General features: G+C 43.8%; 7 non-coding genes across 7 annotated transcripts; all 7 read right to left on the bottom strand.

Annotated features, from left to right (window-relative positions):
• Positions 1–1,973: 1,973 nt before the first annotated feature.
• trnae-cuc (transfer RNA glutamic acid (anticodon CUC)) lies at positions 1,974–2,045 on the bottom strand. Its single transcript has one exon. It is a non-coding gene; the product is annotated as a tRNA-Glu (tRNA).
• A 4,932-nt stretch (positions 2,046–6,977) lies between these two features.
• On the bottom strand, positions 6,978–7,049 carry trnae-cuc (transfer RNA glutamic acid (anticodon CUC)). Its single transcript has one exon. It is a non-coding gene; the product is annotated as a tRNA-Glu (tRNA).
• Positions 7,050–12,007: 4,958 nt separating this feature from the next.
• On the bottom strand, positions 12,008–12,079 carry trnae-cuc (transfer RNA glutamic acid (anticodon CUC)). Its single transcript has one exon. It is a non-coding gene; the product is annotated as a tRNA-Glu (tRNA).
• Positions 12,080–15,355: 3,276 nt separating this feature from the next.
• trnae-cuc (transfer RNA glutamic acid (anticodon CUC)) lies at positions 15,356–15,427 on the bottom strand. Its single transcript has one exon. It is a non-coding gene; the product is annotated as a tRNA-Glu (tRNA).
• Positions 15,428–18,462: 3,035 nt separating this feature from the next.
• trnae-cuc (transfer RNA glutamic acid (anticodon CUC)) lies at positions 18,463–18,534 on the bottom strand. The gene has a single exon. It is a non-coding gene; the product is annotated as a tRNA-Glu (tRNA).
• A 3,035-nt stretch (positions 18,535–21,569) lies between these two features.
• On the bottom strand, positions 21,570–21,641 carry trnae-cuc (transfer RNA glutamic acid (anticodon CUC)). The gene has a single exon. It is a non-coding gene; the product is annotated as a tRNA-Glu (tRNA).
• A 3,864-nt stretch (positions 21,642–25,505) lies between these two features.
• On the bottom strand, positions 25,506–25,577 carry trnae-cuc (transfer RNA glutamic acid (anticodon CUC)). Its single transcript has one exon. It is a non-coding gene; the product is annotated as a tRNA-Glu (tRNA).
• Positions 25,578–26,672: the final 1,095 nt, after the last annotated feature.

Genomic DNA, 26,672 nt, shown 5'->3' with positions numbered 1-26,672 from the left:
AGTTGGCCTTCAGGGAGCGGCTGGTTGAGGAGCTGGCTGACTTTGGAGCTTCAGAGATAGCAGCACCCTTCAGTGCTGGTCCTGCCAGTACTCCGGTAGTCAGCCCTCGCCGTCGCACCTCCTCCAAACCACGACCCTCCTCTGCCTCTAGTCAAAAAATTGATTTTGAGATCAAAAATAAAAAAATCGAATGCAACATTTATAGAATTGAAAACAAATAAATGTATTGAAATCAAAAAAAAAAAAAACTTTATCAAGACTGGCCTGCAGCCCTCGTCTTTGCTTGTGATGCTGCATTTTTTGTTTTCGTCGCCAGTTTCTTTGCTTTCGATTTTTTTTCTTTCGTTTACTAGTTTTGGCGCTGTTTTGTCGTGAGGGTGGGATTTACAGGGAGGCGTGGATCATGGGTCTCCATTGGTCGAGTAGTTTTGAGTGACGGTTCTTCCTAACCCAATCAGTGAGCAGGTGGGCTGGTCTGGTGATCTCTGTGTGGGATGGTATCGACTGTCTCGGTTTAAACAGCAGCGCCGATTCAGCGACTCATTAAACACCCTGTATGCGCAGAGACCTGCAGTCAAGAGCTGCACAATCACTGGATCATGTTTATTGAATTCAAGATTATTATCGCTCTTTATATCTGTAGTGGTTTTAGTAAATCCCAGGATACAGCGATGAAGAAGTAACAAGTTTATTCCATAAAACATAAATATAGATTATAGATAAATATACATGTGAGTTTGGAGAAGCCTTTTTGCATCTTCAGATAGACAGGTTACAGTCTTATCTATTGGAAGTGATTACATCTCATTCAAATACCAGATGGTTTACCTCCTGCATAATAATGAACATAACATAACCTAAGTTTGTTGCTGATATTGGAGTGTTTGAGTAGACTGGTGCTGGTCAGCATTCTTCACGCAACAGATGTGTATAAAATATTATTCATCACATTACTAATCTTTGCATCTTAAATAACACTCATCCCATTTGTAAGAAAGGCTTGATCACCCCCATCTGATTAAAGAACACATTTCGAACTACAGACCCATCAGCATTGTACCTGTTCTAAAAAATATTTGGAAAAATACTTACTGGCCAGTTTTTTATTTAGAATCTCAGAATCAGAATCTGAAAATCAGTTTGTCTTTTGCACAAAAAGATCGTCTTGCATCAGCCACTTTACTGCTAACTGAACACATACAAACAGCTCTCACGGACAACAAAACCAGGGATTTCCTTAAAGCCGTTGATGGTTAACCTTAATCTCCTCCTAAATTCAAACGTTTTAAGCTCAACTGGTGCTCAAACCAATGTTTCTCTAATCAAAACAAAAAAAGAATGTATATTTTAGATCCCCTTAAGTCTTCCAGCCCTCCCTCTATAGTAATCAACAACTCACAAATTACAGTAGTAACCTCTTCAATACCTTTGACTAATTCTCGATTCCCATGTCACTTATAAAGATCACATTAGTAAATTAAAGCAAGAAATAGGTTAACAATAAACTGCGGAAGTTTAACTGAACATCTTTTCCGTTCATGAATGAGTTTATTTCCAGCATTTCTTACATGCCTTCCTAGATGGTCACTCAAAGACAAATTAGCATGAAATAATACAAGCGTGCAAATAAGATTGACTTACAAAAGTGTCTCCTTGGACCCACCACTGTAATATTTCCAAGACAGCGCCAACTCTCTGACAGTGTGAGAATTCACACCTGTCTCAAGATGTATTATGAAATGCAGTATCGTCTCTCTCCCTCAATCCTTTGTAATGTGCTACCTTCGCATCCTGCATTTTGCAAGCAGCGCACATGGCCCTTCTTCTCACAATACAGCACCTCCCACCCTCATTACAAGGATTGAAACGGGAAGTCAGGAAATACATATTTGATAACATGCACTCTACTTAGCGTGAATAGATTTGATTTATTGATTTTCCATTCGTTTATGGAAGGGGTGGGAAAGAGCAAGTTCCCTGACCGGGAGTCGAACCCGGGCCGCGGCGGTGAGAGCGCCAAATCCTAACCACTAGACCACCAGGGAAGCGGTGACTTTGCTCGTGAGATAGAAAGATCCAAAATATGGAACAGATTGTGTCATTATGAACTGATGTAAGCTCCACAAGACTTCGATTATTTATTAACGTATTCATAAGGAAAGTGGCACGAGCAATGTTTTTTAAAGATCAAAAGTCACGATTATAGTTTTGTGTTGGATGGATAACGACATGCATACACGGTTCCACACTGACCTTGTCGTATAGGACTCCGAAGTTGCAGTATGCAACTCGAATAATGGATAATAAATCATTAAACACGTGTTTGATACTGTCACAGATGTTCCCAGATTCATTATTTGAAAGCGCTCGAGTGCTCTTCCTTCAGACCACTTTGAGAAAAGGCTCCTCAGATGACTTCAGACCGAAGAGTGCGCTTAAAGTAAGTTCACTTCACGACTTATTCAAATGTTTAGATGTACTGAAAAGTAGAATATTTATGTTTCTCAAGTAGCAGGTTGTATGTATGACTGTGGTTGTTTTCAAAATATACGTTATAAAAGTTCAATGATAGGCTTTTTATTCGCTGTATCGCGGAATGGTGTAAAGTTCATTTCAAAGACAATATATTGCCAGTTGGTTCATTCATGATGTAATCTGTCAGAAGTGAAAAACAGAAGATTGTTCACATTTTCTTCGCTTTCAATAACGATGAGCCGGTTTAATTCTTAAGTATAGGTGTAGTCAGGCTTACTTATTGCAAGGGCTTACCAGGGCTCGAGTCCCGGGGCCCCAGCCAGCGAAGGGGCCCGTCCAGCGTTGGGATTATTTTTTACAAAGTATTCTGTATCTATGTGGTCACTGCTTGTGGGTTTGCTCTTGTGTGTGCGCAGCCTTGTGTCTGTGCTGCCTGCCAGCCTGCGATGCCTTGGGGGAGGGGCGGGGGCAGAGAGACGCAGATGTTTGATGTGGGCAGGTCGAATTCCTACTGGCCAGGGTTAAAGCAAATCTATAAAATCTATGATTGTGACTGGTGCACTGACTGCGGAAGCAGGTGGACGTACTATTGTCAAGTGAATCCAAAGTTCGAAAGTTAACAAACAAAAGTATTGTAGCAAGCGGGGGTCTTTTTCCTTTAGCAGACAACAAGTATAAAGCAACGTCAGGAAGGTTTATTGGCCTTAAAAAACACAATCTAAAAGGCCCCTATCGGCTGAGACCCACGCCCAAACAATTACACTTAACTCCCTATCTCACTCTATTCTGCTCTCTATCACACAGGCGCTCGCTCCCGCATAGCATTGGCACACACTCTCTGCTTCACGCCAACTCAGCTACCCAGTCACAATCCCTTCCTCTCAATTCCTTGCCAGTCGGCAGAAGTCTTCCACATCTCATCGGCACTGGCCCTGTAGAAACCCTAGTGGTGGTGTTGCACTGTCTTTGTGATGCACTGGTGCCACGTCAGCAGCTCCTCCTGCAGTGGCCTGAGGACCGCTACCTGCCAATGCTCTTCCCCCATGGCTGCCCCTAGGAACCTCCGCATCAGTACCCCTACTTGGGTAGCCAGACCAGGCCAGTGTGCCCACGGTGTCCTCCGCTGCTCATCTACCCAGTTATGGACCTAACTGTATGTATGTATATATATCTATATGACTTTGCCAATCGCCGAGTGAAGGAGAATGGAGCTTGGATACGGAAGGATGTCCCCATCCCTTGTGCCGTGAAGGACTACACTGCTGGAATTGGGGGCGTCGACCTGTCCGATGCTCTGCTTGGCTACTGCCATGTCCTGCAGAAGACCATGAAGTGGTACAAGACCCTCTTTTACCACTTTGTGGACACTGCTGTCGTCAACTCCTTCATCCTGCACCAGCACCTGACCAAGGTGAAAGGGCTGGCGCATCTCACACAGTTGGCCTTCAGGGAGCGGCTGGTTGAGGAGCTGGCTGACTTTGGAGCTTCAGAGATAGCAGCACCCTTCAGTGCTGGTCCTGCCAGTACTCCGGTAGTCAGCCCTCGCCGTCGCACCTCCTCCAAACCACGACCCTCCTCTGCCTCTAGTCAAAAAATTGATTTTGAGATCAAAAATAAAAAAATCGAATGCAACATTTATAGAATTGAAAACAAATAAATGTATCGAAAGCAAAAAAAAAAAAAAAAACTTTATCAAAACTGGCCTGCAGCCCCCGTCTTTGCTTGCGATGCTGCAATTTTGTTTTCGTCGCCCGTTTCTTTGCTTTTGATTTTTTTCTTTCGTTTACGAGTTTTGGCGCTGTTTTGTCGTGAGGGTGGGATTTACAGGGAGGCGTGGATCTCGGCTCTCCATTGGTCCAGTAGTTTTGATTGACGGTTCTTCCTAACCCAATCTGTGAGCAGGTGGGCTGGTCTGGTGATCTCTGTGTGGGATGGTATCGACTGTCTCGGTTTCAACAGCAGCGCCGATTCAGCGTCTTGCATCTGCCAGTCGGCAGAAGTCTTCCACATCTCATCGGCACTGGCCCTGTAGAAACCCTAGTGGAGGTGTTGCACTGTCTTTGTGATCCACTGGTGCCACGTCAGCAGCTCCTCCTGCAGTGGCCTGAGGACCGCTACCTGCCATTGCTCCTCCCCCATGGCTGCCCCTAGGAACCTCTGCATCAGTACCCCTACTTGGGTAGCCAGACCAGGCCAGTGTGCTCACGGTGTCCTCCACTACTCATCTACCCAGTTATGGACCTAACTGTATGTATGAATTAATATCTATATGACTTTGCCAATCGCCGAGTGAAGGAGAATGGAGCTTGGATACGGAAAGATGTCCCCATCCCTTGTGCCGTGAAGGACTACACTGCTGGAATTGGGGGCGTCGACCTGTCCGATGCTCTGGTCGGCTACTGCCATGTCCTGCAGAAGACCATGAAGTGGTACAAGACCCTCTTTTACCACTTTGTGGACACTGCTGTCGTCAACTCCTTCATCCTGCACCAGCACCTGACCAAGGTGAAAGGGCTGGCGCATCTCACACAGTTGGCCTTCAGGGAGCGGCTGGTTGAGGAGCTGGCTGACTTTGGAGCTTCAGAGATAGCAGCACCCTTCAGTGCTGGTCCTGCCAGTACTCCGGTAGTCAGCCCTCGCCGTCGCACCTCCTCCAAACCACGACCCTCCTCTGCCTCTAGTCAAAAAATTGATTTTGAGATCAAAAATAAAAAAATCGAATGCAACATTTATAGAATTGAAAACAAATAAATGTATTGAAATCAAAAAAAAAAAAACTTTATCAAGACTGGCCTGCAGCCCTCGTCTTTGCTTGTGATGCTGCATTTTTTGTTTTCGTCGCCAGTTTCTTTGCTTTCGATTTTTTTTCTTTCATTTACGAGTTTTGGCGCTGTTTTGTCGTGAGGGTGGGATTTACAGGGAGGCGTGGATCATGGGTCTCCATTGGTCGAGTAGTTTTGAGTGACGGTTCTTCCTAACCCAATCAGTGAGCAGGTGGGCTGGTCTGGTGATCTCTGTGTGGGATGGTATCGACTGTCTCGGTTTCAACAGCAGCGCCGATTCAGCGACTCATTAAACACCCTGTATGCGCAGAGACCTGCAGTCAAGAGCTGCACAATCACTGGATCATGTTTATTGAATTCAAGATTATTATCGCTCTTTATATCTGTAGTGGTTTTAGTAAATCCCAGGATACAGCGATGAAGAAGTAACAAGTTTATTCCATAAAACATAAATATAGATTATAGATAAATATACATGTGAGTTTGGAGAAGCCTTTTTGCATCTTCAGATAGACAGGTTACAGTCTTATCTATTGGAAGTGATTACATCTCATTCAAATACCAGATGGTTTACCTCCTGCATAATAATGAACATAACATAACCTAAGTTTGTTGCTGATATTGGAGTGTTTGAGTAGACTGGTGCTGGTCAGCATTCTTCACGCAACAGATGTGTATAAAATATTATTCATCACATTACTAATCTTTGCATCTTAAATAACACTCATCCCATTTGTAAGAAAGGCTTGATCACCCCCATCTGATTAAAGAACACATTTCGAACTACAGACCCATCAGCATTGTACCTGTTCTAAAAAATATTTGGAAAAATACTTACTGGCCAGTTTTTTATTTAGAATCTCAGAATCAGAATCTGAAAATCAGTTTGTCTTTTGCACAAAAAGATCGTCTTGCATCAGCCACTTTACTGCTAACTGAACACATACAAACAGCTCTCACGGACAACAAAACCAGGGATTTCCTTAAAGCCGTTGATGGTTAACCTTAATCTCCTCCTAAATTCAAACGTTTTAAGCTCAACTGGTGCTCAAACCAATGTTTCTCTAATCAAAACAAAAAAAGAATGTATATTTTAGATCCCCTTAAGTCTTCCAGCCCTCCCTCTATAGTAATCAACAACTCACAAATTACAGTAGTAACCTCTTCAATACCTTTGACTAATTCTCGATTCCCATGTCACTTATAAAGATCACATTAGTAAATTAAAGCAAGAAATAGGTTAACAATAAACTGCGGAAGTTTAACTGAACATCTTTTCCGTTCATGAATGAGTTTATTTCCAGCATTTCTTACATGCCTCCCTAGATGGTCACTCAAAGACAAATTAGCATGAAATAATACAAGCGTGCAAATAAGATTGACTTACAAAAGTGTCTCCTTGGACCCACCACTGTAATATTTCCAAGACAGCGCCAACTCTCTGACAGTGTGAGAATTCACACCTGTCTCAAGATGTATTATGAAATGCAGTATCGTCTCTCTCCCTCAATCCTTTGTAATGTGCTACCTTCTCATCCTGCATTTTGCAAGCAGCGCACATGGCCCTTCTTCTCACAATACAGCACCTCCCACCCTCATTACAAGGATTGAAACGGGAAGTCAGGAAATACATATTTGATAACATGCACTCTACTTAGCGTGAATAGATTTGATTTATTGATTTTCCATTCGCTTATGGAAGGGGCGGGAAAGAGCGAGTTCCCTGACCGGGAGTCGAACCCGGGCCGCGGCGGTGAGAGCGCCGAATCCTAACCACTAGACCACCAGGGAAGCGGTGACTTTGCTCGTGAGATAGAAAGATCCAAAATATGGAACAGATTGTGTCATTATGAACTGATGTAAGCTCCACAAGACTTCGATTATTTATTAACGTATTCATAAGGAAAGTGGCACGAGCAATGTTTTTTAAAGATCAAAAGTCACGATTATAGTTTTGTGTTGGATGGATAACGACATGCATACACGGTTCCACACTGACCTTGTCGTATAGGACTCCGAAGTTGCAGTATGCAACTCGAATAATGGATAATAAATCATTAAACACGTGTTTGATACTGTCACAGATGTTCCCAGATTCATTATTTGAAAGCGCTCGAGTGCTCTTCCTTCAGACCACTTTGAGAAAAGGCTCCTCAGATGACTTCAGACCGAAGAGTGCGCTTAAAGTAAGTTCACTTCACGACTTATTCAAATGTTTAGATGTACTGAAAAGTAGAATATTTATGTTTCTCAAGTAGCAGGTTGTATGTATGACTGTGGTTGTTTTCAAAATATACGTTATAAAAGTTCAATGATAGGCTTTTTATTCGCTGTATCGCGGAATGGTGTAAAGTTCATTTCAAAGACAATATATTGCCAGTTGGTTCATTCATGATGTAGCGAATGTATTTAAATTTGTATGTAATCTGTCAGAAGTGAAAAACAGAAGATTGTTCACATTTTCTTCGCTTTCAATAACGATGAGCCGGTTTAATTCTTAAGTATAGGTGTAGTCAGGCTTACTTATTGCAAGGGCTTACCAGGGCTCGAGTCCCGGGGCCCCAGCCAGCGAAGGGGCCCGTCCAGCGTTGGGATTATTTTTTACAAAGTATTCTGTATCTATGTGGTCACTGCTTGTGGGTTTGCTCTTGTGTGCGCGCAGCCTTGTGTCTGTGCTGCCTGCCAGCCTGCGATGCCTTGGGGGAGGGGCGGGGGCAGAGAGACGCAGATGTTTGATGTGGGCAGGTCGAATTCCTACTGGCCAGGGTTAAAGCAAATCTATAAAATCTATGATTGTGACTGGTGCACTGACTGCGGAAGCAGGTGGACGTACTATTGTCAAGTGAATCCAAAGTTCGAAAGTTAACAAACAAAAGTATTGTAGCAAGCGGGGGTCTTTTTCCTTTAGCAGACAACAAGTATAAAGCAACGTCAGGAAGGTTTATTGGCCTTAAAAAACACAATCTAAAAGGCCCCTATCGGCTGAGACCCACGCCCAAACAATTACACTTAACTCCCTATCTCACTCTATTCTGCTCTCTATCACACAGGCGCTCGCTCCCGCATAGCATTGGCACACACTCTCTGCTTCACGCCAACTCAGCTACCCAGTCACAATCCCTTCCTCTCAATTCCTGGCCAGTCGGCAGAAGTCTTCCACATCTCATCGGCACTGGCCCTGTAGAAACCCTAGTGGTGGTGTTGCACTGTCTTTGTGATGCACTGGTGCCACGTCAGCAGCTCCTCCTGCAGTGGCCTGAGGACCGCTACCTGCCAATGCTCTTCCCCCATGGCTGCCCCTAGGAACCTCCGCATCAGTACCCCTACTTGGGTAGCCAGACCAGGCCAGTGTGCCCACGGTGTCCTCCGCTGCTCATCTACCCAGTTATGGACCTAACTGTATGTATGTATATATATCTATATGACTTTGCCAATCGCCGAGTGAAGGAGAATGGAGCTTGGATACGGAAGGATGTCCCCATCCCTTGTGCCGTGAAGGACTACACTGCTGGAATTGGGGGCGTCGACCTGTCCGATGCTCTGCTTGGCTACTGCCATGTCCTGCAGAAGACCATGAAGTGGTACAAGACCCTCTTTTACCACTTTGTGGACACTGCTGTCGTCAACTCCTTCATCCTGCACCAGCACCTGACCAAGGTGAAAGGGCTGGCGCATCTCACACAGTTGGCCTTCAGGGAGCGGCTGGTTGAGGAGCTGGCTGACTTTGGAGCTTCAGAGATAGCAGCACCCTTCAGTGCTGGTCCTGCCAGTACTCCGGTAGTCAGCCCTCGCCGTCGCACCTCCTCCAAACCACGACCCTCCTCTGCCTCTAGTCAAAAAATTGATTTTAAGATCAAAAATAAAAAAATCGAATGCAACATTTATAGAATTGAAAACAAATAAATGTATCGAAAGCAAAAAAAAAAAAAAAAACTTTATCAAAACTGGCCTGCAGCCCCCGTCTTTGCTTGCGATGCTGCAATTTTGTTTTCGTCGCCCGTTTCTTTGCTTTTGATTTTTTTCTTTCGTTTACGAGTTTTGGCGCTGTTTTGTCGTGAGGGTGGGATTTACAGGGAGGCGTGGATCTCGGCTCTCCATTGGTCCAGTAGTTTTGATTGACGGTTCTTCCTAACCCAATCTGTGAGCAGGTGGGCTGGTCTGGTGATCTCTGTGTGGGATGGTATCGACTGTCTCGGTTTCAACAGCAGCGCCGATTCAGCGTCTTGCATCTGCCAGTCGGCAGAAGTCTTCCACATCTCATCGGCACTGGCCCTGTAGAAACCCTAGTGGAGGTGTTGCACTGTCTTTGTGATCCACTGGTGCCACGTCAGCAGCTCCTCCTGCAGTGGCCTGAGGACCGCTACCTGCCATTGCTCCTCCCCCATGGCTGCCCCTAGGAACCTCTGCATCAGTACCCCTACTTGGGTAGCCAGACCAGGCCAGTGTGCTCACGGTGTCCTCCACTACTCATCTACCCAGTTATGGACCTAACTGTATGTATGAATTAATATCTATATGACTTTGCCAATCGCCGAGTGAAGGAGAATGGAGCTTGGATACGGAAAGATGTCCCCATCCCTTGTGCCGTGAAGGACTACACTGCTGGAATTGGGGGCGTCGACCTGTCCGATGCTCTGGTCGGCTACTGCCATGTCCTGCAGAAGACCATGAAGTGGTACAAGACCCTCTTTTACCACTTTGTGGACACTGCTGTCGTCAACTCCTTCATCCTGCACCAGCACCTGACCAAGGTGAAAGGGCTGGCGCATCTCACACAGTTGGCCTTCAGGGAGCGGCTGGTTGAGGAGCTGGCTGACTTTGGAGCTTCAGAGATAGCAGCACCCTTCAGTGCTGGTCCTGCCAGTACTCCGGTAGTCAGCCCTCGCCGTCGCACCTCCTCCAAACCACGACCCTCCTCTGCCTCTAGTCAAAAAATTGATTTTGAGATCAAAAATAAAAAAATCGAATGCAACATTTATAGAATTGAAAACAAATAAATGTATTGAAATCAAAAAAAAAAAAAACTTTATCAAGACTGGCCTGCAGCCCTCGTCTTTGCTTGTGATGCTGCATTTTTTGTTTTCGTCGCCAGTTTCTTTGCTTTCGATTTTTTTTCTTTCGTTTACGAGTTTTGGCGCTGTTTTGTCGTGAGGGTGGGATTTACAGGGAGGCGTGGATCATGGGTCTCCATTGGTCGAGTAGTTTTGAGTGACGGTTCTTCCTAACCCAATCAGTGAGCAGGTGGGCTGGTCTGGTGATCTCTGTGTGGGATGGTATCGACTGTCTCGGTTTCAACAGCAGCGCCGATTCAGCGACTCATTAAACACCCTGTATGCGCAGAGACCTGCAGTCAAGAGCTGCACAATCACTGGATCATGTTTATTGAATTCAAGATTATTATCGCTCTTTATATCTGTAGTGGTTTTAGTAAATCCCAGGATACAGCGATGAAGAAGTAACAAGTTTATTCCATAAAACATAAATATAGATTATAGATAAATATACATGTGAGTTTGGAGAAGCCTTTTTGCATCTTCAGATAGACAGGTTACAGTCTTATCTATTGGAAGTGATTACATCTCATTCAAATACCAGATGGTTTACCTCCTGCATAATAATGAACATAACATAACCTAAGTTTGTTGCTGATATTGGAGTGTTTGAGTAGACTGGTGCTGGTCAGCATTCTTCACGCAACAGATGTGTATAAAATATTATTCATCACATTACTAATCTTTGCATCTTAAATAACACTCATCCCATTTGTAAGAAAGGCTTGATCACCCCCATCTGATTAAAGAACACATTTCGAACTACAGACCCATCAGCATTGTACCTGTTCTAAAAAATATTTGGAAAAATACTTACTGGCCAGTTTTTTATTTAGAATCTCAGAATCAGAATCTGAAAATCAGTTTGTCTTTTGCACAAAAAGATCGTCTTGCATCAGCCACTTTACTGCTAACTGAACACATACAAACAGCTCTCACGGACAACAAAACCAGGGATTTCCTTAAAGCCGTTGATGGTTAACCTTAATCTCCTCCTAAATTCAAACGTTTTAAGCTCAACTGGTGCTCAAACCAATGTTTCTCTAATCAAAACAAAAAAAGAATGTATATTTTAGATCCCCTTAAGTCTTCCAGCCCTCCCTCTATAGTAATCAACAACTCACAAATTACAGTAGTAACCTCTTCAATACCTTTGACTAATTCTCGATTCCCATATCACTTATAAAGATCACATTAGTAAATTAAAGCAAGAAATAGGTTAACAATAAACTGCGGAAGTTTAACTGAACATCTTTTCCGTTCATGAATGAGTTTATTTCCAGCATTTCTTACATGCCTCCCTAGATGGTCACTCAAAGACAAATTAGCATGAAATAATACAAGCGTGCAAATAAGATTGACTTACAAAAGTGTCTCCTTGGACCCACCACTGTAATATTTCCAAGACAGCGCCAACTCTCTGACAGTGTGAGAATTCACACCTGTCTCAAGATGTATTATGAAATGCAGTATCGTCTCTCTCCCTCAATCCTTAGTAATGTGCTACCTTCTCATCCTGCATTTTGCAAGCAGCGCACATGGCCCTTCTTCTCACAATACAGCACCTCCCACCCTCATTACAAGGATTGAAACGGGAAGTCAGGAAATACATATTTGATAACATGCACTCTACTTAGCGTGAATAGATTTGATTTATTGATTTTTCATTCGTTTATGGAAGGGGTGGGAAAGAGCGAGTTCCCTGACCGGGAGTCGAACCCGGGCCGCGGCGGTGAGAGCGCCGAATCCTAACCACTAGACCACCAGGGAAGCGGTGACTTTGCTCGTGAGATAGAAAGATCCAAAATATGGAACAGATTGTGTCATTATGAACTGATGTAAGCTCCACAAGACTTCGATTATTTATTAACGTATTCATAAGGAAAGTGGCACGAGCAATGTTATTTAAAGATCAAAAGTCACGATTATAGTTTTGTGTTGGATGGATAACGACATGCATACACGGTTCCACACTGACCTTGTCGTATAGGACTCCGAAGTTGCAGTATGCAACTCGAATAATGGATAATAAATCATTAAACACGTGTTTGATACTGTCACAGATGTTCCCAGATTCATTATTTGAAAGCGCTCGAGTGCTCTTCCTTCAGACCACTTTGAGAAAAGGCTCCTCAGATGACTTCAGACCGAAGAGTGCGCTTAAAGTAAGTTCACTTCATGACTTATTCAAATGTTTAGATGTACTGAAAAGTAGAATATTTATGTTTCTCAAGTTGCAGGTTGTATGTATGACTGTGGTTGTTTTCAAAATATACGTTATAAAAGTTCAATGATAGGCTTTTTATTCGCTGTATCGCGGAATGGTGTAAAGTTCATTTCAAAGACAATATATTGCCAGTTGGTTCATTCATGATGTAGCGAATGTATTTAAATTTGTATGTAATCTGTCAGAAGTGAAAAACAGAAGATTGTTCACATTTTCTTCGCTTTCAATAACGATGAGCCGGTTTAATTCTTAAGTATAGGTGTAGTCAGGCTTACTTATTGCAAGGGCTTACCAGGGCTCGAGTCCCGGGGCCCCAGCCAGCGAAGGGGCCCGTCCAGCGTTGGGATTATTTTTTACAAAGTATTCTGTATCTATGTGGTCACTGCTTGTGGGTTTGCTCTTGTGTGCGCGCAGCCTTGTGTCTGTGCTGCCTGCCAGCCTGCGATGCCTTGGGGGAGGGGCGGGGGCAGAGAGACGCAGATGTTTGATGTGGGCAGGTCGAATTCCTACTGGCCAGGGTTAAAGCAAATCTATAAAATCTATGATTGTGACTGGTGCACTGACTGCGGAAGCAGGTGGACGTACTATTGTCAAGTGAATCCAAAGTTCGAAAGTTAACAAACAAAAGTATTGTAGCAAGCGGGGGTCTTTTTCCTTTAGCAGACAACAAGTATAAAGCAACGTCAGGAAGGTTTATTGGCCTTAAAAAACACAATCTAAAAGGCCCCTATCGGCTGAGACCCACGCCCAAACAATTACACTTAACTCCCTATCTCACTCTATTCTGCTCTCTATCACACAGGCGCTCGCTCCCGCATAGCATTGGCACACACTCTCTGCATCACGCCAACTCAGCTACCCAGTCACAATCCCTTCCTCTCAATTCCTTGCCAGTCGGCAGAAGTCTTCCACATCTCATCGGCACTGGCCCTGTAGATACCCTAGTGGTGGTGTTGCACTGTCTTTGTGATGCACTGGTGCCACGTCAGCAGCTCCTCCTGCAGTGGCCTGAGGACCGCTACCTGCCAATGCTCTTCCCCCATGGCTGCCCCTAGGAACCTCCGCATCAGTACCCCTACTTGGGTAGCCAGACCAGGCCAGTGTGCCCACGGTGTCCTCCGCTGCTCATCTACCCAGTTATGGACCTAACTGTATGTATGTATATATATCTATATGACTTTGCCAATCGCCGAGTGAAGGAGAATGGAGCTTGGATACGGAAGGATGTCACCATCCCTTGTGCCGTGAAGGACTACACTGCTGGAATTGGGGGCGTCGACCTGTCCGATGCTCTGCTTGGCTACTGCCATGTCCTGCAGAAGACCATGAAGTGGTACAAGACCCTCCTTTACCACTTTGTGGACACTGCTGTCGTCAACTCCTTCATCCTGCACCAGCACCTGACCAAGGTGAAAGGGCTGGCGCATCTCACACAGTTGGCCTTCAGGGAGCGGCTGGTTGAGGAGCTGGTTATTATCGTTCTTTATATCTGTTGTGGTTTTAGTAAATCCCAGGATACAGCGATGAAGAAGTAACAAGTTTATTCCATAAAACATAAATATAGATTATAGATAAATATACATGTGAGTTTGGAGAAGCCTTTTTGCATCTTCAGATAGACAGGTTACTGTCTTATCTATTGGAAGTGATTACATCTCATTCAAATACCAGATGGTTTACCTCCTGCATAATAATGAACATAACATAACCTAAGTTTGTTGCTGATATTGGAGTGTTTGAGTAGACTGGTGCTGGTCAGCATTCTTCACGCAGCAGATGTGTATAAAATATTATTCATCACATTACTAATCTTTGCATCTTAAATAACACTCATCCCATTTGTAAGAAAGGCTTGATCACCCCCATCTGATTAAAGAACACATTTCGAACTACAGACCCATCAGCATTGTACCTGTTCTAAAAAATATTTGGAAAAATACTTACTGGCCAGTTTTTTATTTAGAATCTCAGAATCAGAATCTGAAAATCAGTTTGTCTTTTGCACAAAAAGATCGTCTTGCATCAGCCACTTTACTGCTAACTGAACACATACAAACAGCTCTCACGGACAACAAAACCAGGGATTTCCTTAAAGCCGTTGATGGTTAACCTTAATCTCCTCCTAAATTCAAACGTTTTAAGCTCAACTGGTGCTCAAACCAATGTTTCTCTAATCAAAACAAAAAAAGAATGTATATTTTACATCCCCTTAAGTCTTCCAGCCCTCCCTCTATAGTAATCAACAACTCACAAATTACAGTAGTAACCTCTTCAATACCTTTGACTAATTCTCGATTCCCATGTCACTTATAAAGATCACATTAGTAAATTAAAGCAAGAAATAGGTTAACAATAAACTGCGGAAGTTTAACTGAACATCTTTTCCGTTCATGAATGAGTTTATTTCCAGCATTTCTTACATGCCTCCCTAGATGGTCACTCAAAGACAAATTAGCAGCCGTCAGGAAATAATACAAGCGTGCAAATAAGATTGACTTACAAAAGTGTCTCCTTGGACCCACCACTGTAATATTTCCAAGACAGCACCAACTCTCTGACAGTGTGTAATCAAGATGTATTATGAAATGCAGTATCGTCTCTCTCCCTCAATCCTTTGTAATGTGCTACCTTCGCATCCTGCATTTTGCAAGCAGCGCACATGGCCCTTCTTCTCACAATACAGCACCTCCCACCCTCATTACAAGGATTGAAACGGGAAGTCAGGAAATACATATTTGATAACATGCACTCTACTTAGCGTGAATAGATTTGATTTATTGATTTTCCATTCGCTTATGGAAGGGGCGGGAAAGAGCAAGTTCCCTGACCGGGAATCGAACCCGGGCCGCGGCGGTGAGAGCGCCGAATCCTAACCACTAGACCACCAGGGAAGCGGTGACTTCGCTCGTGAGATAGAAAGATCCAAAATATGGAACAGATTGTGTCATTATGAACTGATGTAAGCTCCACAAGACTTCGATTATTTATTAACGTATTAATAAGGAAAGTGGCACGAGCAATGTTTTTTAAAGATCAAAAGTCACGATTATAGTTTTGTGTTGGATGGATAACGACATGCATACACGGTTCCACACTGACCTTGTCGTATAGGACTCCGAAGTTGCAGTATGCAACTCGAATAATGGATAATAAATCATTAAACACGTGTTTGATACTGTCACAGATGTTCCCAGATTCATTATTTGAAAGCGCTCGAGTGCTCTTCCTTCAGACCACTTTGAGAAAAGGCTCCTCAGATGACTTCAGACCGAAGAGTGCGCTTAAAGTAAGTTCACTTCACGACTTATTCAAATGTTTAGATGTACTGAAAAGTAGAATTTTTATGTTTCTCAAGTAGCAGGTTGTATGTATGACTGTGGTTGTTTTCAAAATATACGTTATAAAAGTTCAATGATAGGCTTTTTATTCGCTGTATCGCGGAATGGTGTAAAGTTCATTTCAAAGACAATATATTGCCAGTTGGTTCATTCATGATGTAGCGAATGTATTTAAATTTGTATGTAATCTGTCAGAAGTGAAAAACAGAAGATTGTTCACATTTTCTTCGCTTTCAATAACGATGAGCCGGTTTAATTCTTAAGTATAGGTGTAGTCAGGCTTACTTATTGCAAGGGCTTACCAGGGCTCGAGTCCCGGGGCCCCAGCCAGCGAAGGGGCCCGTCCAGCGTTGGGATTATTTTTTACAAAGTATTCTGTATCTATGTGGTCACTGCTTGTGGGTTTGCTCTTGTGTGCGCGCAGCCTTGTGTCTGTGCTGCCTGCCAGCCTGCGATGCCTTGGGGGAGGGGCGGGGGCAGAGAGACGCAGATGTTTGATGTGGGCAGGTCGAATTCCTACTGGCCAGGGTTAAAGCAAATCTATAAAATCTATGATTGTGACTGGTGCACTGACTGCGGAAGCAGGTGGACGTACTATTGTCAAGTGAATCCAAAGTTCGAAAGTTAACAAACAAAAGTATTGTAGCAAGCGGGGGTCTTTTTCCTTTAGCAGACAACAAGTATAAAGCAACGTCAGGAAGGTTTATTGGCCTTAAAAAACACAATCTAAAAGGCCCCTATCGGCTGAGACCCACGCCCAAACAATTACACTTAACTCCCTATCTCACTCTATTCTGCTCTCTATCACACAGGCGCTCGCTCCCGCATAGCATTGGCACACACTCTCTGCTTCACGCCAACTCAGCTACCCAGTCACAATCCCTTCCTCTCAATTCCTTGCCAGTCGGCAGAAGTCTTCCACATCTCATCGGCACTGGCCCTGTAGAAACCCTAGTGGTGGTGTTGCACTGTCTTTGTGATGCACTGGTGCCACGTCAGCAGCTCCTCCTGCAGTGGCCTGAGGACCGCTACCTGCCAATGCTCTTCCCCCATGGCTGCCCCTAGGAACCTCCGCATCAGTACCCCTACTTGGGTAGCCAGACCAGGCCAGTGTGCCCACGGTGTCCTCCGCTGCTCATCTACCCAGTTATGGACCTAACTGTATGTATGTATATATATCTATATGACTTTGCCAATCGCCGAGTGAAGGAGAATGGAGCTTGGATACGGAAGGATGTCCCCATCCCTTGTGCCGTGAAGGACTACACTGCTGGAATTGGGGGCGTCGACCTGTCCGATGCTCTGCTTGGCTACTGCCATGTCCTGCAGAAGACCATGAAGTGGTAGAAGACCCTCTTTTACCACTTTGTGGACACTGCTGTCGTCAACTCCTTCATCCTGCACCAGCACCTGACCAAGGTGAAAGGGCTGGCGCATCTCACACAGTTGGCCTTCAGGGAGCGGCTGGTTGAGGAGCTGGCTGACTTTGGAGCTTCAGAGATAGCAGCACCCTTCAGTGCTGGTCCTGCCAGTACTCCGGTAGTCAGCCCTCGCCGTCGCACCTCCTCCAAACCACGACCCTCCTCTGCCTCTAGTCAAAAAATTGATTTTGAGATCAAAAATAAAAAAATCGAATGCAACATTTATAGAATTGAAAACAAATAAATGTATCGAAAACAAAAAAAAAAAAAAAAACTTTAGCAAAACTGGCCTGCAGCCCCCGTCTTTGCTTGCGATGCTGCAATTTTGTTTTCGTCGCCTGTTTCTTTGCTTTTGATTTTTTTCTTTCGTTTACGAGTTTTGGCGCTAACTGAACACATACAAACAGCTCTCACGGACAACAAAACCAGGGATTTCCTTAAAGCCGTTGATGGTTAACCTTAATCTCCTCCTAAATTCAAACGTTTTAAGCTCAACTGGTGCTCAAACCAATGTTTCTCTAATCAAAACAAAAAAAGAATGTATATTTTACATCCCCTTAAGTCTTCCAGCCCTCCCTCTATAGTAATCAACAACTCACAAATTACAGTAGTAACCTCTTCAATACCTTTGACTAATTCTCGATTCCCATGTCACTTATAAAGATCACATTAGTAAATTAAAGCAAGAAATAGGTTAACAATAAACTGCGGAAGTTTAACTGAACATCTTTTCCGTTCATGAATGAGTTTATTTCCAGCATTTCTTACATGCCTCCCTAGATGGTCACTCAAAGACAAATTAGCAGCCGTCAGGAAATAATACAAGCGTGCAAATAAGATTGACTTACAAAAGTGTCTCCTTGGACCCACCACTGTAATATTTCCAAGACAGCACCAACTCTCTGACAGTGTGTAATCAAGATGTATTATGAAATGCAGTATCGTCTCTCTCCCTCAATCCTTTGTAATGTGCTACCTTCGCATCCTGCATTTTGCAAGCAGCGCACATGGCCCTTCTTCTCACAATACAGCACCTCCCACCCTCATTACAAGGATTGAAACGGGAAGTCAGGAAATACATATTTGATAACATGCACTCTACTTAGCGTGAATAGATTTGATTTATTGATTTTCCATTCGCTTATGGAAGGGGCGGGAAAGAGCGAGTTCCCTGACCGGGAATCGAACCCGGGCCGCGGCGGTGAGAGCGCCGAATCCTAACCACTAGACCACCAGGGAAGCGGTGACTTCGCTCGTGAGATAGAAAGATCCAAAATATGGAACAGATTGTGTCATTATGAACTGATGTAAGCTCCACAAGACTTCGATTATTTATTAACGTATTAATAAGGAAAGTGGCACGAGCAATGTTTTTTAAAGATCAAAAGTCACGATTATAGTTTTGTGTTGGATGGATAACGACATGCATACACGGTTCCACACTGACCTTGTCGTATAGGACTCCAAAGTTGCAGTATGCAACTCGAATAATGGATAATAAATCATTAAACACGTGTTTGATACTGTCACAGATGTTCCCAGATTCATTATTTGAAAGCGCTCGAGTGCTCTTCCTTCAGACCACTTTGAGAAAAGGCTCCTCAGATGACTTCAGACCGAAGAGTGCGCTTAAAGTAAGTTCACTTCACGACTTATTCAAATGTTTAGATGTACTGAAAAGTAGAATTTTTATGTTTCTCAAGTAGCAGGTTGTATGTATGACTGTGGTTGTTTTCAAAATATACGTTATAAAAGTTCAATGATAGGCTTTTTATTCGCTGTATCGCGGAATGGTGTAAAGTTCATTTCAAAGACAATATATTGCCAGTTGGTTCATTCATGATGTAGCGAATGTATTTAAATTTGTATGTAATCTGTCAGAAGTGAAAAACAGAAGATTGTTCACATTTTCTTCGCTTTCAATAACGATGAGCCGGTTTAATTCTTAAGTATAGGTGTAGTCAGGCTTACTTATTGCAAGGGCTTACCAGGGCTCGAGTCCCGGGGCCCCAGCCAGCGAAGGGGCCCGTCCAGCGTTGGGATTATTTTTTACAAAGTATTCTGTATCTATGTGGTCACTGCTTGTGGGTTTGCTCTTGTGTGCGCGCAGCCTTGTGTCTGTGCTGCCTGCCAGCCTGCGATGCCTTGGGGGAGGGGCGGGGGCAGAGAGACGCAGATGTTTGATGTGGGCAGGTCGAATTCCTACTGGCCAGGGTTAAAGCAAATCTATAAAATCTATGATTGTGACTGGTGAACTGACTGCGGAAGCAGGTGGACGTACTATTGTCAAGTGAATCCAAAGTTCGAAAGTTAACAAACAAAAGTATTGTAGCAAGCGGGGGTCTTTTTCCTTTAGCAGACAACAAGTATAAAGCAACGTCAGGAAGGTTTATTGGCCTTAAAAAACACAATCTAAAAGGCCCCTATCGGCTGAGACCCACGCCCAAACAATTACACTTAACTCCCTATCTCACTCTATTCTGCTCTCTATCACACAGGCGCTCGCTCCCGCATAGCATTGGCACACACTCTCTGCTTCACGCCAACTCAGCTACCCAGTCACAATCCCTTCCTCTCAATTCCTTGCCAGTCGGCAGAAGTCTTCCACATCTCATCGGCACTGGCCCTGTAGAAACCCTAGTGGTGGTGTTGCACTGTCTTTGTGATGCACTGGTGCCACGTCAGCAGCTCCTCCTGCAGTGGCCTGAGGACCGCTACCTGCCAATGCTCTTCCCCCATGGCTGCCCCTAGGAACCTCCGCATCAGTACCCCTACTTGGGTAGCCAGACCAGGCCAGTGTGCCCACGGTGTCCTCCGCTGCTCATCTACCCAGTTATGGACCTAACTGTATGTATGTATATATATCTATATGACTTTGCCAATCGCCGAGTGAAGGAGAATGGAGCTTGGATACGGAAGGATGTCCCCATCCCTTGTGCCGTGAAGGACTACACTGCTGGAATTGGGGGCGTCGACCTGTCCGATGCTCTGCTTGGCTACTGCCATGTCCTGCAGAAGACCATGAAGTGGTAGAAGACCCTCTTTTACCACTTTGTGGACACTGCTGTCGTCAACTCCTTCATCCTGCACCAGCACCTGACCAAGGTGAAAGGGCTGGCGCATCTCACACAGTTGGCCTTCAGGGAGCGGCTGGTTGAGGAGCTGGCTGACTTTGGAGCTTCAGAGATAGCAGCACCCTTCAGTGCTGGTCCTGCCAGTACTCCGGTAGTCAGCCCTCGCCGTCGCACCTCCTCCAAACCACGACCCTCCTCTGCCTCTAGTCAAAAAATTGATTTTGAGATCAAAAATAAAAAAATCGAATGCAACATTTATAGAATTGAAAACAAATAAATGTATCGAAAACAAAAAAAAAAAAAAAAACTTTAGCAAAACTGGCCTGCAGCCCCCGTCTTTGCTTGCGATGCTGCAATTTTGTTTTCGTCGCCCGTTTCTTTGCTTTTGATTTTTTTCTTTCGTTTACGAGTTTTGGCGCTCACTGAACACATACAAACAGCTCTCACGGACAACAAAACCAGGGATTTCCTTAAAGCCGTTGATGGTTAACCTTAATCTCCTCCTAAATTCAAACGTTTTAAGCTCAACTGGTGCTCAAACCAATGTTTCTCTAATCAAAACAAAAAAAGAATGTATATTTTACATCCCCTTAAGTCTTCCAGCCCTCCCTCTATAGTAATCAACAACTCACAAATTACAGTAGTAACCTCTTCAATACCTTTGACTAATTCTCGATTCCCATGTCACTTATAAAGATCACATTAGTAAATTAAAGCAAGAAATAGGTTAACAATAAACTGCGGAAGTTTAACTGAACATCTTTTCCGTTCATGAATGAGTTTATTTCCAGCATTTCTTACATGCCTCCCTAGATGGTCACTCAAAGACAAATTAGCAGCCGTCAGGAAATAATACAAGCGTGCAAATAAGATTGACTTACAAAAGTGTCTCCTTGGACCCACCACTGTAATATTTCCAAGACAGCACCAACTCTCTGACAGTGTGTAATCAAGATGTATTATGAAATGCAGTATCGTCTCTCTCCCTCAATCCTTTGTAATGTGCTACCTTCGCATCCTGCATTTTGCAAGCAGCGCACATGGCCCTTCTTCTCACAATACAGCACCTCCCACCCTCATTACAAGGATTGAAACGGGAAGTCAGGAAATACATATTTGATAACATGCACTCTACTTAGCGTGAATAGATTTGATTTATTGATTTTCCATTCGCTTATGGAAGGGGCGGGAAAGAGCGAGTTCCCTGACCGGGAGTCGAACCCGGGCCGCGGCGGTGAGAGCGCCGAATCCTAACCACTAGACCACCAGGGAAGCGGTGACTTTGCTCGTGAGATAGAAAGATCCAAAATATGGAACAGATTGTGTCATTATGAACTGATGTAAGCTCCACAAGACTTCGATTATTTATTAACGTATTCATAAGGAAAGTGGCACGAGCAATGTTTTTTAAAGATCAAAAGTCACGATTATAGTTTTGTGTTGGATGTATAACGACATGCATACACGGTTCCACACTGACCTTGTCGTATAGGACTCCGAAGTTGCAGTATGCAACTCGAATAATGGATAATAAATCATTAAACACGTGTTTGATACTGTCACAGATGTTCCCAGATTCATTATTTGAAAGCGCTCGAGTGCTCTTCCTTCAGACCACTTTGAGAAAAGGCTCCTCAGATGACTTCAGACCGAAGAGTGCGCTTAAAGTAAGTTCACTTCACGACTTATTCAAATGTTTAGATGTACTGAAAAGTAGAATATTTATGTTTCTCAAGTAGCAGGTTGTATGTATGACTGTGGTTGTTTTCAAAATATACGTTATAAAAGTTCAATGATAGGCTTTTTATTCGCTGTATCGCGGAATGGTGTAAAGTTCATTTCAAAGACAATATATTGCCAGTTGGTTCATTCATGATGTAGCGAATGTATTTAAATTTGTATGTAATCTGTCAGAAGTGAAAAACAGAAGATTGTTCACATTTTCTTCGCTTTCAATAACGATGAGCCGGTTTAATTCTTAAGTATAGGTGTAGTCAGGCTTACTTATTGCAAGGGCTTACCAGGGCTCGAGTCCCGGGGCCCCAGCCAGCGAAGGGGCCCGTCCAGCGTTGGGATTATTTTTTACAAAGTATTCTGTATCTATGTGGTCACTGCTTGTGGGTTTGCTCTTGTGTGCGCGCAGCCTTGTGTCTGTGCTGCCTGCCAGCCTGCGATGCCTTGGGGGAGGGGCGGGGGCAGAGAGACGCAGATGTTTGATGTGGGCAGGTCGAATTCCTACTGGCCAGGGTTAAAGCAAATCTATAAAATCTATGATTGTGACTGGTGCACTGACTGCGGAAGCAGGTGGACGTACTATTGTCAAGTGAATCCAAAGTTCGAAAGTTAACAAACAAAAGTATTGTAGCAAGCGGGGGTCTTTTTCCTTTAGCAGACAACAAGTATAAAGCAACGTCAGGAAGGTTTATTGGCCTTAAAAAACACAATCTAAAAGGCCCCTATCGGCTGAGACCCACGCCCAAACAATTACACTTAACTCCCTATCTCACTCTATTCTGCTCTCTATCACACAGGCGCTCGCTCCCGCATAGCATTGGCACACACTCTCTGCTTCACGCCAACTCAGCTACCCAGTCACAATCCCTTCCTCTCAATTCCTTGCCAGTCGGCAGAAGTCTTCCACATCTCATCGGCACTGGCCCTGTAGAAACCCTAGTGGTGGTGTTGCACTGTCTTTGTGATGCACTGTGCCACGTCAGCAGCTCCTCCTGCAGTGGCCTGAGGACCGCTACCTGCCAATGCTCTTCCCCCATGGCTGCCCCTAGGAACCTCCGCATCAGTACCCCTACTTGGGTAGCCAGACCAGGCCAGTGTGCCCACGGTGTCCTCCGCTGCTCATCTACCCAGTTATGGACCTAACTGTATGTATGTATATATATCTATATGACTTTGCCAATCGCCGAGTGAAGGAGAATGGAGCTTGGATACGGAAGGATGTCCCCATCCCTTGTGCCGTGAAGGACTACACTGCTGGAATTGGGGGCGTCGACCTGTCCGATGCTCTGCTTGGCTACTGCCATGTCCTGCAGAAGACCATGAAGTGGTAGAAGACCCTCTTTTACCACTTTGTGGACACTGCTGTCGTCAACTCCTTCATCCTGCACCAGCACCTGACCAAGGTGAAAGGGCTGGCGCATCTCACACAGTTGGCCTTCAGGGAGCGGCTGGTTGAGGAGCTGGCTGACTTTGGAGCTTCAGAGATAGCAGCACCCTTCAGTGCTGGTCCTGCCAGTACTCCGGTAGTCAGCCCTCGCCGTCGCACCTCCTCCAAACCACGACCCTCCTCTGCCTCTAGTCAAAAAATTGATTTTGAGATCAAAAATAAAAAAATTGAATGCAACATTTATAGAATTGAAAACAAATAAATGTATCGAAAGCAAAAAAAAAAAAAAAAACTTTATCAAAACTGGCCTGCAGCCCCCGTCTTTGCTTGCGATGCTGCAATTTTGTTTTCGTCGCCCGTTTCTTTGCTTTTGATTTTTTTCTTTCGTTTACGAGTTTTGGCGCTGTTTTGTCGTGAGGGTGGGATTTACAGGGAGGCGTGGATCTCGGCTCTCCATTGGTCCAGTAGTTTTGAGTGACGGTTCTTCCTAACCCAATCAGTGAGCAGGTGGGCTGGTCTGGTGATCTCTGTGTGGGATGGTATCGACTGTCTCGGTTTCAACAGCAGCGCCGATTCAGCGACTCATTAAACACCCTGTATGCGCAGAGACCTGCAGTCAAGAGCTGCACAATCACTGGATCATGTTTATTGAATTCAAGATTATTATCGCTCTTTATATCTGTAGTGGTTTTAGTAAATCCCAGGATACAGCGATGAAGAAGTAACAAGTTTATTCCATAAAACATAAATATAGATTATAGATAAATATACATGTGAGTTTGGAGAAGCCTTTTTGCATCTTTAGATAGACAGGTTACAGTCTTATCTATTGGAAGTGATTACATCTCATTCAAATACCAGATGGTTTACCTCCTGCATAATAATGAACATAACATAACCTAAGTTTGTTGCTGATATTGGAGTGTTTGAGTAGACTGGTGCTGGTCAGCATTCTTCACGCAACAGATGTGTATAAAATATTATTCATCACATTACTAATCTTTGCATCTTAAATAACACTCATCCCATTTGTAAGAAAGGCTTGATCACCCCCATCTGATTAAAGAACACATTTCGAACTACAGACCCATCAGCATTGTACCTGTTCTAAAAAATATTTGGAAAAATACTTACTGGCCAGTTTTTTATTTAGAATCTCAGAATCAGAATCTGAAAATCAGTTTGTCTTTTGCACAAAAAGATCGTCTTGCATCAGCCACTTTACTGCTAACTGAACACATACAAACAGCTCTCACGGACAACAAAACCAGGGATTTCCTTAAAGCCGTTGATGGTTAACCTTAATCTCCTCCTAAATTCAAACGTTTTAAGCTCAACTGGTGCTCAAACCAATGTTTCTCTAATCAAAACAAAAAAAGAATGTATATTTTAGATCCCCTTAAGTCTTCCAGCCCTCCCTCTATAGTAATCAACAACTCACAAATTACAGTAGTAACCTCTTCAATACCTTTGACTAATTCTCGATTCCCATGTCACTTATAAATATCACATTAGTAAATTAAAGCAAGAAATAGGTTAACAATAAACTGCGGAAGTTTAACTGAACATCTTTTCCGTTCATGAATGAGTTTATTTCCAGCATTTCTTACATGCCTCCCTAGATGGTCACTCAAAGACAAATTAGCATGAAATAATACAAGCGTGCAAATAAGATTGACTTACAAAAGTGTCTCCTTGGACCCACCACTGTAATATTTCCAAGACAGCGCCAACTCTCTGACAGTGTGAGAATTCACACCTGTCTCAAGATGTATTATGAAATGCAGTATCGTCTCTCTCCCTCAATCCTTTGTAATGTGCTACCTTCTCATCCTGCATTTTGCAAGCAGCGCACATGGCCCTTCTTCTCACTATACAGCACCTCCCACCCTCATTACAAGGATTGAAACGGGAAGTCAGGAAATACATATTTGATAACATGCACTCTACTTAGCGTGAATAGATTTGATTTATTGATTTTCCATTCGTTTATGGAAGGGGTGGGAAAGAGCGAGTTCCCCAACCGGGAGTCGAACCCAGGCCGCGGCAGTGAGAGCGCCGAATCCTAACCACTAGACCACCAGGGAAGCGGTGACTTTGCTCGTGAGATAGAAAGATCCAAAATATGGAACAGATTGTGTCATTATGAACTGATGTAAGCTCCACAAGACTTCGATTATTTATTAACGTATTCATAAGGAAAGTGGCACGAGCAATGTTTTTTAAAGATCAAAAGTCACGATTATAGTTTTGTGTTGGATGTATAACGACATGCATACACGGTTCCACACTGACCTTGTCGTATAGGACTCCGAAGTTGCAGTATGCAACTCGAATAATGGATAATAAATCATTAAACACGTGTTTGATACTGTCACAGATGTTCCCAGATTCATTATTTGAAAGCGCTCGAGTGCTCTTCCTTCAGACCACTTTGAGAAAAGGCTCCTCAGATGACTTCAGACCGAAGAGTGCGCTTAAAGTAAGTTCACTTCACGACTTATTCAAATGTTTAGATGTACTGAAAAGTAGAATATTTATGTTTCTCAAGTAGCAGGTTGTATGTATGACTGTGGTTGTTTTCAAAATATACGTTATAAAAGTTCAATGATAGGCTTTTTATTCGCTGTATCGCGGAATGGTGTAAAGTTCATTTCAAAGACAATATATTGCCAGTTGGTTCATTCATGATGTAGCGAATGTATTTAAATTTGTATGTAATCTGTCAGAAGTGAAAAACAGAAGATTGTTCACATTTTCTTCGCTTTCAATAACGATGAGCCGGTTTAATTCTTAAGTATAGGTGTAGTCAGGCTTACTTATTGCAAGGGCTTACCAGGGCTCGAGTCCCGGGGCCCCAGCCAGCGAAGGGGCCCGTCCAGCGTTGGGATTATTTTTTACAAAGTATTCTGTATCTATGTGGTCACTGCTTGTGGGTTTGCTCTTGTGTGCGTGCAGCCTTGTGTCTGTGCTGCCTGCCAGCCTGCGATGCCTTGGGGGAGGGGCGGGGGCAGAGAGACGCAGATGTTTGATGTGGGCAGGTCGAATTCCTACTGGCCAGGGTTAAAGCAAATCTATAAAATCTATGATTGTGACTGGTGCACTGACTGCGGAAGCAGGTGGACGTACTATTGTCAAGTGAATCCAAAGTTCGAAAGTTAACAAACAAAAGTATTGTAGCA

This window comes from Amia ocellicauda, chromosome 14, assembly GCF_036373705.1.
Source record: "Amia ocellicauda isolate fAmiCal2 chromosome 14, fAmiCal2.hap1, whole genome shotgun sequence".
NCBI lineage: Eukaryota > Metazoa > Chordata > Actinopteri > Amiiformes > Amiidae > Amia > Amia ocellicauda.
The sequence above is the reverse complement of the archived record's forward strand: the minus strand, read 5'-3'. Positions and strand labels throughout refer to the sequence as shown.